Raw genomic sequence first — 14,711 nt, forward strand, 5'->3', positions numbered from 1 at the left:
AAGAGTTACACACAAATAGCAATGACTCAGTTGGGAGGAAAAGTGACTGTACCTGGGATTTTGCATATAGTGAACAAGCTGAGAAAATAAGATCTTTTTTTTTCAGTTATCATAGTTGTTATGTTTTTTGTGGGTTTTTTATTTGTTTGTTTGTTTGTTTGTTTTTAATATATGTCAAGGAAATTTTGAAGCAAACACTTCACTATTAGTTTGTAAATATAAGTGTCATTGTGGACCAATACCAATTGTCAACACTCTTACCCAGTAAAAGCATGTCATTGAAAATATCTGCACAAACCAAGCACATATGATAGATTGTAATAGATTGCAGGGCTTTTAACTTACTCTGAATAAGGTAATAGAAGGTAGGCAACATTTTTCATTCAAGTCAGATCATTGTAACGTTTATAGAATGCGGAAATTACTTAAAATTCTTGCTAGAAATCTGAAGCGGGTCTCCCACTCAGAAGTTTCAGATGACATTACCATTTTTCTTAAATCTCCCAGGCCCTTCGTAATAGCTTACTTTCACTCTCAAAGAAAAATAGCTCTTTCTGGCTAGAGTTATTCTTCACATTTCTGATAAATTGCAAACTGATTTGGCAATTACTCTGAATTAAAGATAGACATGTCAAACAGATCACTTAGAAGCTGATCAAGAACGAGTTAAAGTGTCAGGATGTAAAATAGAATTAATTAAAACTAGGAAATGCCAGTAGATTTTTTCCCATGAATAATTGTGATTCTGACTAAATAGAGACACACAAGCATAAAAAAGCCACAATACATCAAATGGTTTACATCTCTATTTTTTAAAATAATACTCAGCTATTTAGACAGATCTGAGTACTTTTTGAAAAAATGTCTGTGTACACCAAGTGTGGAGTTCCACATTGTGCTTCTTTCATCATGTATCCTTGCTTACCTTGAAAACACACTCCAACAGGACTGCCAAATATGGCAGGTTTGGGAATTAAACCATCCTCCTTGCAGGACCCATGAAAGCTAACAGTTGTCCTCCTGGCTTAACAGCTTTGTGCAAGTTCTGGCACCTGATTTTAGGCTGGTTTAGGGTGCCCTGTGCTCCTGGACTGGGGTTTGAAAGTTGCCACCCTGTTACATTGTATCAGCACTCTCGGAAGCTAAGTATCAACAGGATACAGAAACATAATCATTCTTTCTAAGCCAAAGGTGATCCCCACAGAGATTCTTCTGCTGCAATGGTTTTGGCAATATTAGCTGGATAAATAGAGCTCACAGAGCTATCAGTCTCCTACTTTGTGCAGGGTCTGTATTGAGATAAAATAGTGATTTTAAATAGTTGCATATTTAAATATATAGATGCGTATGTATATTATGTATATATTAATAAATTCATATAATATGATTAAATATTTAGGCATTTATTCACACTGTTTGTGGATCTGGATGGAAGGATTCTGTTTTGGGAATTACCTCCATCTAAGCCACACTCATAATATTTTTTATTTTAATGATGACACAAAACTGAGAGGAGCTGTTGACACTCTTGAGGACAGAAAGGCCCTGCAGAGGGATCTGGACAAATTGGAGAACTGGGTAACCACCAACCACATGAAGTTCAGCAAGGGCAAATGCTGGATTTTGCACCTGGGACACGGCAACCCTGGCTGTACATACAGACTGAGGGATGAGATGCTGGAGAGCAGCTCTGCAGAGAGACGTGGAGGTTCTGATCAATGGCAAGTTGAACACAAGCCAACAGTGTGCCCTGGCAGCCAAGAGGGTCAACCATGTCCTGGGGTGTATCAAGCACAGCATTGACAGCTGGGTGAGGGAGGTGATTGTCTCACTTTACTCTTTGATGGATAAAGAACTGGTTGGATGGCCGGGCCCAAAGAGTTGTAGTTAATAGAGAGTTTTCAGCCACAGCAAGTGCAAAAGTTTTCTCAGGATAGTATTATGGCAGGAGACCCACACAATTCCCCTCACGCATAAGGAGATATAGGGGAGAGGTGTAGCTAAGTGAATATAGTTCATTTGACCCTTCAGAATGTACTGTATGATGGAAAAGGAGCAAAAATTTGCAGTACATTGCCTTTGGGCAACTCAAGATGCCTCTCTACAACTCGCAGTTCAGTTTTTGTCAATGCAACTTAAAATAAAAATAAGATTTGCCGTTCATTTGCATAGTGGGGATGTTCCTCATCCATGAGCTGAAAGAATTTTAACTTAAAATTTTACCATTTCATGGGAAGCACTAAAATACTTACAAACATCTTTTTGCATGAAACCTTCATTTTCACTTCATAGTTATAGATGATCTTCCATTTATTTCTGCAAAAATCTGTTGGAGCACATTTCTGTGTGCATTGTTGTGAATAATAAAATCAGTATTTATTTGTACAACTGTTGGTGCTTGTCTGTCTGGTTCTCCTGACAACGCTTTTAAGCTGGCATCAAGGAGTAGAAATGCCATGTGATTTAGGTGACAAAGTCCCCTAATTAAGATTGAACTGATTCATTCCAACTGCTACAAGAAAGATCAGGCAAGCAGCTCAAAGCATGAAATAAGTTATTGGAGTATCCAATTAATGATGTCCAGTATGAATGAACATGACTTATTACCACCGAAACTGGAGAAGAACAACATTAATTTGAAACTTGGTGTCTTAGAGTACCTGCCCAACAGAAACGGAAAAGCTGTTAAAGCTCCAGAAGTTACCTTCATGAAATCAGCCATTTCCTTCTCACCATAGCACTTTCTTTTCAGATATAGAGTGTAATGCATTTCACAACGGCAGACTACTACTTTGTAAGTCAGTTCTCCGTTCTTCTAATAGTGTTAGTATTTGATTTATAATATTTGTCTAGCATAAGTAAATCTGGCAGAAGGCAATTAAAATAAAGTTCTCTAAGTTTACAAGGGTTTCAAGCCTAGAGCAAGCTTAATTAAAGTCAATCATGGGGAAAAAAACACTTAGCCCTGCAGCCCTCCACATTTGTCAGACATCTGAATCATGGGAAAGGTTAATTAGAATCAAATGAGGAAAAAGTAAACACTAAAAGTGCTTTCTGGGGTTCATTAAATTTAAATAAGTCAAAATATGTAATTTTCAACTTTGTAACAATGATCCACACACATCTCTGTGTTCTTTCCTACAATCACAGATATTCCAAACTTAATGAATTAACACACTTGGAAAGCCTGACTTTTAGTTTTGCCAGGCTCCATGACTCCATTTTGATGACGAAAAGGGAAGTAAATGAAATTTTTGTGCCTCTTTACATTGATGGAAGAGAGTAAAACGACTTCTGTATACACATTCATTTCAAAAGCAGAATGTTGTTTATCCTTTTTTGATTGTTTCACAGTCCTCTCCTCCATATATCTGCCTTCTGCAGGGTGAAGCAGAGGAAATAAGCTTTAGGAGTCCTATGGTGATACTCTGAAGAAAACCTCCTAAGTAGGGGCAGAAAGCAGGCTTTGGATGAACAACAACAAGAAGCCTTTGGGAGCAGAAGACCTCTCTCCAGCACCTGTTCCCCTTGCAAGGCAGCTACTTGGTTTGCTCCAGCTTGTAGGCCTGTGGTGAGCTGGCCTGTCAAGAGAGTCAGCACTCAAAAAAATACAGTGGGAAACAGGGACTGCATCAAATTGCTCAGGAGGAGGCTTAAAGGAATGCTGTTTGTAGAAAGTGGTTTTCTAAGCAGTTTTATTCTGTGTGGAAAAGAGAGCAAGGTGGGTATCAAGCAATGAGAAGCAAAGAGAAGAATGCCATGGGTATTGCTGACTAGATAATCAAAGGAAAAAAGAAAAGCATATTAGAAAGGGAATCTCATTTGGCCTGTTCTTGAGGAATGAAGAAGTATGTGTAATTGAGAGCAAAAGGGGAAAAAAAAAATCTTTTGGAAATGGAGGAGTGCTATTAGAGAGGGAAATATGCCCATTGTATGTCTTCAATGAGACAAAAAAGGAGTGTCCAAACTTCTGGCCTCTCTGAAGTCTGCATCTTTTCAAGGTTTGTTAGCCCCTGATGTCCATGAGAAATTAATATCTCACCACAACACTTCTTAACATATCAGCTCTTTGTCTCTCTTGCATGAGTTAGATTCTTACTGAAGAAAAAACATTTCAAAATGATCCTATCTACCAGTTAGCTTGGCTGACAGCTCTAGTTGCAGTGACGTGCAAACAAAGTACATAAATTGCAGCTGGAACATAATTTACTCTAAATATAATAGCTTTCATTTGTATTCATCACATCAACAAACTTTCTGTGAAGCATTAACTAGTCTGTCTTCTAGTCTCCCTTTTATTTTTTGATAACCCTTCATTTGGTTCTTCATCTGCAGTGCCCACAGTGATGATAAATCAGTCAGGATACCTTCATAAAAAAACAGAGGCAGGTATTTGCCTCACACAGATCCAACTATGAGCCATTTTTACAGAATCTGACAGACCCACAGAACCAAATTCTGCAAATGTGTCTCCAAGAAAGTAGAAGAGAAGGAGGTCTGCCCTTCATCTAGAGGGGCACCTCAGCCCCTGTCAACCACAGGCAAAGAGATTTGTCCTGCTTCTGTACCACAGGGCTGTCATCAGTGCAGAATGGTACAGAGTCCTGTGGGTTTTGCCTCACAGGTTATAAAGCCATAGAGGTCCACCGATATTTGCTTTGAGATGACCTTCTCCATAGTCCAGTTGGAACCAGACTACACTATCCAAAGACACATACAATCTTGATGGCAATATTTCTGCTAATGAAGAACTTACCAAAACACCACTAAATTGTTGCAGTGTTTAAATGCCACCATTCTTAGCAAATGTCTAGTCTGACTTTTCCTGCTTTTACAGCTGCATGATCCTTATTCCACCCTTACCTGGTAGACTAGCAGTAGATGATTAAAAATGCCTTATCCCAACATGGGCAAATGCAGCCTTCCATTAAGTCATAGCTGGTTATTACACCCAGCTGTGGCAACCTCAACTTGAAAGATATAGGCATATGAAGAGACAATTAAAATGAATAGCTGCAAATGTGAACAAAGAACTTGAAAATCAGCTTTGTTGAGCTCACAGTGTTGTTGAAGTAGTTTGTTTTGTTCTGTGCGTTAAACAAGTTGAGATACTTGATGAATCTGGTTGTGATACTGACTGCAGATGTTGGACGAAAGACATTTTGCAGCAGTGCTACTGTTGGTATTACAAAAATCACTGCCCAGCAACAGAAGTCAGAAAAAATCTACAAAACTCTATAATAAAATGAAAATGCTTATCGATAAACAGATTCAGGGGGCATAGACTATATATTTTTAAACATGCACTTTTAATGCAACCTCACAGAGATGTTTTTGGCTTCATGATAGTATGTCTGCATAGTTGTTTTTTCTGTCAATAAATCCAGATTCCACCCTCTTCTTTATGAATTAAGAAATCTCATCCCACTTCTGCCTCTTCATTCCACTTCTTTTTTATGACCTGGCTTCAGGATACCTTCTATTATCTCAATACTCTTCTAATGCTTAAGCTTTATCCTAATTATGTTAATCAGAGGTTAAGGGCTTCAGTTTACAGGGGGTCAGGAAAAATTTACTGCTGTTTTTGTTTATTTCTTTTCTCATCTTCCTCTGAAGCATCAGTGCTTGGCAACACTTGGATGAAGGAATAGATAATTTAGGCCACCACTCTGAAGAAAATTTGTGTCATTAGCATGTCTGCTCACATGGTCAGGTCTAACCAGTTAGACAACACTTGCTCTCCTTGTCATGGTGATGGAGCGTGAGGTTAATTTGTTATATTTATCTGCCTCCTGGTGCCCCAGAAGATATGGCTTATGTATTGCAATGATCTTGGTTTAAATTATTTGATCATACCATTGCAGAGGTGTTTTTCACTATCTGTAACACACATCTTTTGAAGACTCAACTATCTGGCTGTGCTAGAAAAAGTCTTTGGTCTTAATTTAAGGAAGTTTAGCAACTTGAATATCTTCTGAATATGTAGATCAAACAATATGAGTTAATTGTTCCTGCTGGGCCTAAATTCAGTATATACCTCCAACTTTCTTCCTTGTCTATGCAAACTGAACATCTCATGCTATTCTCCGCAAAATTTATCTTTCAGTCCTCCATTTCTTCTTACAGCTTTTATATAAATCTTCTGCAGCTTTTTAACAGCATTGTTGAATTGTTGAGACCAAATTGGGCACAATATCCTTGTAGTGTTTTCACTGCTGTCAGTAAATGTAAGTTAATGTCTTTGCTGGTAGTTTACAGTCTAAGTGCTATTGAGAAACAAAATCCATTAAACATTTTTCTAACTGGCAGATGCCATGAGGCGGAAGGTTTGTACAGCCTTCAGCAGGGAGAAAACCACAGTTCATTATCCACTCTAAGTCAGTGCCCAAAGATACCTGGTGTGGAGAAATAGTAAACTTGGAGGAAAAAAACAGGCAGAAAATCAGAATAAAGACCCACTTGACAGGAACAATCTTACCTACAGGAAAGCAGGGAGCACTGGTGTGTTTAAGACAGAGGGAAAAGCTTGCAGTTTAGTTATTAATAACAAAAGCAGTAGGTCTGGTAAGCAATATGTGTGGAACCAAAGACCACATAAAAATGTGCCAGAACCAAGTAGTTTTTGGGAAAAGGAGTCAATCCATGGTGTCAAAGTGGAATGCTGAATCTGAAATGCAGTGCATTGTAAGGTATAGATATAAAGATGGTGCAAGGTGTGATAATGTGCTGGTAAAACTTGTCAAGGTTACACAGTGGTTCAGCAATGGAAAAACTGAGCAAACAATCCAAAGGAAAGGATTAGGATTTTTTTTGTGTGTGATAGTGACAGTTTTTACACTGAAATCAAACCAATCAGAAAATGAACACTATAGCAATACTGAAGAGTCCTGAAGGTAAACTGAATGAAGGAAAGGGGATGCTATAACATGATAGCTCAACTGGGTGAAAGCTAATTTCCCGTTTTCCTAAGGGTCTACAAAATTTGATAAGTCAATTCCTTCTGGGCAGCCTAATTCCTACAGCATCTTTGAAATTCTGCAACCAAATTACTTCCAGTCTTTCTGAAGAAATGTACTTCTGTGCTTTGGGACATTTTCTTTCCTGTAAGTAACACTTCCAGAAAATGGTGGTATCAGAAAGAATGCAACACCCTTTATAGTGCTTCAGTTCTCCAGCAGTGAGTGTTTACAGAGACCTAACTCTTGTGGCTAATTTTACCTTCTGTAAAAAGACTGCTCAGCTGGAAAGACATTCCAAATATTTTGATTGTTTGCAATATTGCACAACAATAAAATAATATCTTTGTGGAATAATAAAATAACTATTGAAGCCAAATGCACCTGCCAGCACACAGAAGGGCATGACATTGTCCACAAAACACAAGAAGTCCAGGATCTCCAGAGTTGAACCCATACTTGCAATATTCACTTGTTTGTGTAGCTTTGGGAAGACAAACTACTCCCTCTCTCTTTATCTGCATCTACATCAGGGAACATACCACAGTATTACATACCACAGTACTACCACAGTGTACCGTGGTAAGAAAGTTTAAGATACTCCTCACCTGTCAATGCCTTTTACTCTTTGCTATCATGCAGTAGGACTGCAGGCATGTCAGGAGAAGAGACTATGGTACTTGTGCTGCTATTACAGGTAAGAAGGAGGAGGGACAGATGAGGCAACTTGCACTGAGTTTGTATATCAGTGTAAGATTAGGTACTAAAATCAATAGGGAGGTTGTTTCATGGTTGTAAACATGGCTCTTTGAACCTCTTCTGGCAGTACTTGCTCATGAGAGTGAAGTGTGACCATGCCCTGCAGCTGTTCAGATCTACATGTCATTCCACAGCTAAATAAACTCATCACACCTTTGTGTGTGTCTGTGCTCTGGCCCAGCACCGTGTTTACTGAGTGTCTCAGCACATCTATTTACATAGGGAATATGAAATGCAGGTCCAGAACCATGGAGAAAAGGAATTTAAACATGAGGCTCTTGCTGACCTAATGATTCTACTTACACTAGGGAAACCCCTACAGATAGTGAATGTGGTAATTACACTTGTTAAGATCATTTAGGTGTTCCTGCTCCAGCAGGGGGATTGGACTAGATGACCTTTCGAGGTTCCTTCTAATCCCTAACATTCTGTCATTCTGTGATTTCTGACTAACTTCATTTAACAGATACAGTCGTTCTTCCTGAAGTATGTAATTTTAATAACCCCCATAGCAATGACAAAATACCATCAGAAAGGACTTATTTTATTCTACAAACCTTTTTGCAATTTGAACCTTCAGCAAAACACAATACGTCTTGTGTCTTTTTCCTTTCTTCCACAACAAAAGTAGTATTTTAGCAGAAAATAAGGTATCTTTTTTCACCTATTTTTCTTCCCAGTGATTACTAAAGCCAAATAAATAGGAATTGTATTTGAATTCAGAGCATTAATAAATGCAATAAAGCATTTTAAAAGATTTAGCTATCAAATTCAATGATTTTCATATCTGAATTCTTTCTGATCACTGCAAAACATGCTACCCTAGTAGCTTTCAAGGATTAAATATGAGAACGCTACTGTTTTTATGTATGTTGATGTAAATGCACCATTAATTACATGAACAGTTAGCTGAAAAATTAATAGTGTCTTCTCTCTGAAGTCAATTATATATAAACAAAGGTAACAAGTAACAGTTTGTTATAGCAGATTAGGGATTCTGGTGCAATATAAATCATTAAAGCAAAGGCTTAGAAGTTTCTTTACAACCAGATAATGCATATTAACTCAGAGTACAATTAAGAAAGTACATCAGGATCAGAATATTCAATGATCTGCTTTCTTGGATGTGCTACTTCAGTTTAGGAACTTAGGCATATACTTCCTCAAGAAAAGAAAATACACATTCCTAATAAGTGAATAATGGAAGAGATTGTAGTGTAACACTCGTTCTTGAAAGGGAAATTACAGAGCATTTTGTGGAAGTCTGTGATGATTAAGTTGGTTCTGTGACTTTTCCTTTTGTTTTCACCTATTAATTACATTAAATTTTAATGGTATCAGTCAAGATAGTCAACGTGGGCTGGTTTGCACCAGCTTAAGTTTAAGTTGTTTTGTAGTCTCTCATTTTTTTTATGAGCTATTGCTGCATTTGCTACAGGAATGCAATGCAGCCTACCTTCATGTCCAATATATTAATTTAAAAGGTTTTCTTTGAAAAGGTTCTACAAGCACTGGAGAGTTTGCCTGATACAAAACTTACCATGGCCCATTACCACTGGAAGCCAGGATCACCACCAGATTTTGAAAGGTTTCCCAGAACAAAAAGACGGAGCTACTGTTTACTGAGTAAGCAGGGTTTCATGAGAATTCACCATTTATTTCTGTATCCCCATAGGTGTCTTTGGCACTGAAAAATTATACCTGGCAATATATATTCCTTACAATATGTCTATGCAATGTTTTAAAAACTGATTTGTTTAAGGTAACATGTTTTAAAATAAACAAAATAAACTTCAGTTTGACTTGTGCATTTAAAGACAAATGATATCTTAACAAGAGTCTCTGGTTCATGAAAATTCCAGTATGCCTTCACATTTAAGCTGTGAGACTATCCATGCCTTTGCTGGTGGCTGCTTTCCCTTAGCATGATGCCATTCCCAGACACCCAGCTATCCACTTTCACGCAGAATTGTTCTGCTGAGGCTGATGCCAGAAAGTAATTTGATATGCCGTTGTATATAGTAGGTATGCTACACCGGCAAATCTGTCTTGGAGTGTGGATTAAGAAAACAAAGTGATATCTCATGCATAAAGAAGCATAAGAAAAAAAAAAAAATACTATACAAATAATTTGTGCCAAAACCCTAAAGTCAGCAGTAATTAGTTTTTCAACAGACTACGTATTAGGCTGAAGAAGCACCACACCCTCTATTATCTGCTAGCTGGACTTTTTCTTCATTTTTCATAATATCTAGGCTGTGAACCACATAATAAAAAAGATTTGCATGTCACCTCTCCAAGGGCAGAGTGAAGAATAAAATCACACTTGTGTAAACTGTCAAATTCTTGTTGAAACAAAACCTGTAGCCCTGGGCCCAGTCCCAGATACAAGCCTCAGGAAGAGCTTTGTTGAAAGGAATTCTCTAGAACAGCTACTGTCCCTGTCAGATGTGCCAGTGTCAACACAGCAAGCAGAGAGGCAGTTTCCATAGTGATTGCAAACTTTGCTTGTGTTCTTGCTTCTTCGGTGCCAAGAAGCACTCTCTGACTTATGCTGTACCAATGCAATTTATATATTTTACAAGCAGCAGTCTGTGGGTTATAGGCACAGGAGCTAAACTGGCACCTGTGACACACCTTAGCTGCTTCTAGTCTCCTCATGAAAAAAAATAAGTTAGCTTGTTTCTCAATATACTGCTATTTTAAGAGTCATATTATTACTGGCTGTATTTATTATTATTATTATTTCAGGTTTGTAATGAAACCAAACATTTTCAAAAATTGCAAAATAAGGTGACGTTCATGTTAAGTAGCATGAACAGCAACAATGGAAGAATGTGTTGAAAATCTGAATATCATTGTGCATTTAGATAATAATATTGCAGTTAATCAAAAGCTGTTACTGCAGTATCTTGCAAGCTATTGCAAGACACTGCAATATTCATTGTCTGTGTGTGTTTAGTGAATCTTAGTCTAGTTTATTTTTCTGTAATGCTCACTAAATGCTGTCAACCATGGCTTGATCTGATCCGTAGCTGCTTCTCTGCTATCTTCCTCCTCTTTATTCTTAATCTCCTTTTCCTTTCTTCTTTAATTTATACGCACACGGTTATGTGTGTGCTACTTCAAAGACCCATACCAAATGGGATAAGTCAGGGTCATGCACATTGACAGAATGATCAAGGTTGAAAAAATTATCCACAGAGAGCAATGTGCTCACCCTAATGCATAGCATAGGTGTCCTAGTGCAAAACTATAAACCATGACAAGTGATGCTAGGACATGGCAAAATATAGACATGACTGTGGCTCTGAAAAGAAAAATATTTGCTATTTTAGAGTGTGAGGTAAGGTATTTTTCAGACCAACAGAGAAAAATTAGTACTCTTGTGTAAGTTTTTGGAAAACCTCATTCATGCCAGACCTTATGCACCTTCAAGAAACATTTTCTCCAGCTGGAACAGGTGCCAGGAGTGACTGTGAAGATAGAAAGGGGAATGAAAAGCCTGTCTTACACAAGAGAATAGAAGTACTTAACTTTTTTCACCTGACAAAATGAAGGCTGAAAGAAGATACTATTGCAGTCCATAAATATATCAGGAGGTAAACATTAAGGAGAGGTCAGTGTTGACACAAAATGGTATGACTGTAGATTTTCTATGAATTGAAGTCTGGAAATAGTAAAAGTCAGTATAAAACAAGGTACAAAACAGAGAATGTGTCTTGATTGATCTGGGCAGTATTTTTTCCTTAAATGAAAAGATCATAACAAGCTCTGTGACAGCTTTCAGTGCTATCAGGTGAGAGCCTTGCTGCTACACAAGCTTTTCCTTTGCAACCTGTGATGCATTTTCCTTTAAAAGGCAGATTTTGGACCTTTATGTCTGAATTTAGTGTCAAGTTGCTGAATGAAATACGTTCACTTGAAATTAAACTCAGGTTAAAAAAGTCACCTTGCTCAGGACTCAATTTAATGAAGGATTTGTGCATAGGAATTACCATTCTAGTGACAAGTCTGGACTTGTAACCCTTCATATAAAAAAGCATCTCCTGGTCTGTAGTCAAGTGGAGTGGAGTCCTCTTGATTTCCTTCTTTAATTGAGTAATTGCATGTTTTGCTTTGCAGTCTAGTGTTATTTTGTTTAAATGTCATCCCTTCCGGTACCTCATTTCCTCAGAGTATGTCTTCTTTCCATTTTTCTTCTTGTAATAGTAGAAAATAATAGTGTATGATACAAATATGTCACCAGTGTGGCAAAGAAGCCATTTACTTGTTCACAGCATCCACATCTGCCTTACATAATAATGACTCAGTGTAGCTGGCAGCTTCCTTTTGCACTGAAGAGCAATATTGTTCTAAGCTTTAGTTCAGCTTATATTTACTGTGTTGGCTGATGTTAGTGGCAAAGCCAAGGATAAATTAATCACTGGAGCTATTCCACCAATTCATCAAACACTAACTTATTCAATTTCATTAATGATTTACTGATTCACTTGGGGACTTTCCTTTTTTACAATAATGGTATGAAAGGCCAAATCTAAAAGATTCATTTAGAAAGACATTTACAAATTTTCCAACCCTGTATTGATAAAAAAAAAAAAAAAAAACAAAAAACAGTAAAAAAAATCCCAAATGAAACAATAAAAAAACCCTACTCAAACCCACAAACTAAGCCCTAGTTACTCCTCACAAAGCTTGCGAATCAACTGGGAAAACTACGATGACACCTTGAGATCAGGTTTCTCCAGAACTGATAGTCTAAACACAACATGACCTTTTTAATATTTCAGAAAAAGACAGGCAGAGCGGGAGCAGGCCAGGTTGCTGCAGTGGGGTTGCAACCAGCCCTTTGCCTGTTGTGCAGCAGGCAGGGTGTGTGTGCAGCACTCACCGCAGGACAGTGCTGGACTCCCAGCATGCAGCGCTGTCCCACGCTGCTGGGGCTGCAGGTTTGGGGAGACATAACTAGTTCACCTACCTGTGCTGCTTTCTCTTGCACTTCCAGTCAAAGATGGGACAGGGCCGCTTTGGTGTCACTCTGTGCCTTTGCTCTGGGAAGTATCTGGGAGCAGACTGATGGAAAGCATCCACAGGTTAGTAACCTCCTTGTTGCAGTGACTGGAAGTCCTTCCTTACTCTCAGGCTGTCTGGTAGTTTGCACACAAAGCAGCTTTTAACAACATAAAAGAGTTTCATTTTTTATTTTAAAACTAAGTTGAGATTATGACATTGTAGGACTCCTAGGAAAAGCCCTAAAGTATATATAGGTTAAATGTTCCTCAGTCCAAAGCACATGCAGGCATGGCCAGATGTTACAGTGAGTTAGATACACTATTGCGAACTGTTGTAGTGTTATTTTGCAGTACACTTGCACTCAGCAGTCTAGAAATGGGTGTATTTCAGGTGCAGGTTAGGTGACAAACTAATGCCGAAAAACTAATTTTAAATGTAAAACTGCCTGTCAAGTTCAGCTTCCTCAGGCTTCCAAAGCTGTTATAAAAACCAGTACAGACAACTGCCATACCCTCTATTTATTTGAACATACTGACAATTTCTCAGTCTCAGTGAAACAGGAGTTTGCAAAAATTTTTGCAAATCAGGATATAGAAGCATTGAGAAGAAGATGCATTCCTGGACTTCCCTGTTGTTCTGGAGAAGCTTTGAGTTGTAAATTCAGTATGAATAGGTTCAGGTTCCTCAGATTTTCCATATTGTACCCAGAAAGATTTCAGTGTGTAAATTTTCCCAATTCAAATGAAGAAGCAGAATGTCACAGTGCAACTGCTAGGTATAATTTTACATTTATAAAGATGAAATGTTATACATCAATATTCAGTCATTAAAAATATACAGCATACAAAAACAGTGGCACACTACAATATCAGAAGGTGAGAAAGCAAATAAACTAATGGAAATAAATAAATTAATAATAAAATAAAGATAAAATAAATTGTCATTATTTAATAAGAATTGGTTCAGAAGCCAGGAAGACCAGCAACATCCTCTACATTAGAGAAATAAATCTTAACTTTCCAACATTGTAAAATAGATAATAGGGCTTCCAAAGCATAAATTTGCCTTTTAAAATGCTACTGAAGGACTATAGTTCATCCTGATATCATTCAGGAGCAAATTTTTGGTGAAAGAAAACTAACGTGATAAGAATCCTAAGACAATATCCTCAGTCATAATAGAGGAACAGGGAATAACATCCATTGACTGGAGCTATATTGTTATTAGATGTGGGTTTTCAAACAGAACAGTCTATTGCTCTGACAACACCTCCTCTTTTTCTCCCCCTTTTTTCTACGATTAAAAATCCCACCCTAAATCAAGGGATAGTTTTCAGCCCTATTTGTACCTTTGCCACAAGCTTTGTCTGCTCCTTAGAACCACAGTACAGAGCTCTTATTTCATCCCTTAATGCAGAGTTAACAGCCTCTTTGTCAGGGTTGCCAAACTCTCAATAATGTTTATTTCCCCTCAGCTCCTTCCAGCCTGATATTGCTGGAAGAGGTCACTTCACATCACAAGTTAGGAAAACAAATCTGGCAGTATAATACCAGCACGCTAAGGCTCAGTGTGTAGCCATGCCACTGTTCATTTTCACAAAATAATAATCATGCAGGGTATTATATAGTAGGAAGCATCTGCATTCCACTCCAGTTATGGAGATAGGAAGCAGCTACAGGGGTGGGATGTGTAATGTTGAGGACAGAGGGAAAGTGTCCTGCTTTCTGCTGCTTGAGGTGTGACCTCCTCAAGCAGAGCACGGCCTCGGGAACACCCCTTGATCCAGTCCAGTCCTACAATGAGTGGACATTGACTCTAACAACAATCTGTTGCTATCCCCAAAAATAGCTTTGAACAGGCAGCTTTACCTCCTTGCTGCCTAAACTGTAGTAGATGAATGGAGCTCCGAGACAGAAAAAAAGTAAACAGCTTGTTGAAGGAAAAACAGAAGATGGATACTCTCCAAAATAAACTGATGAGTTC

The sequence above is a fragment of the Columba livia genome, chromosome 2, assembly GCF_036013475.1.
Source record: "Columba livia isolate bColLiv1 breed racing homer chromosome 2, bColLiv1.pat.W.v2, whole genome shotgun sequence".
NCBI classification, from domain to species: Eukaryota; Metazoa; Chordata; class Aves; order Columbiformes; family Columbidae; genus Columba; species Columba livia.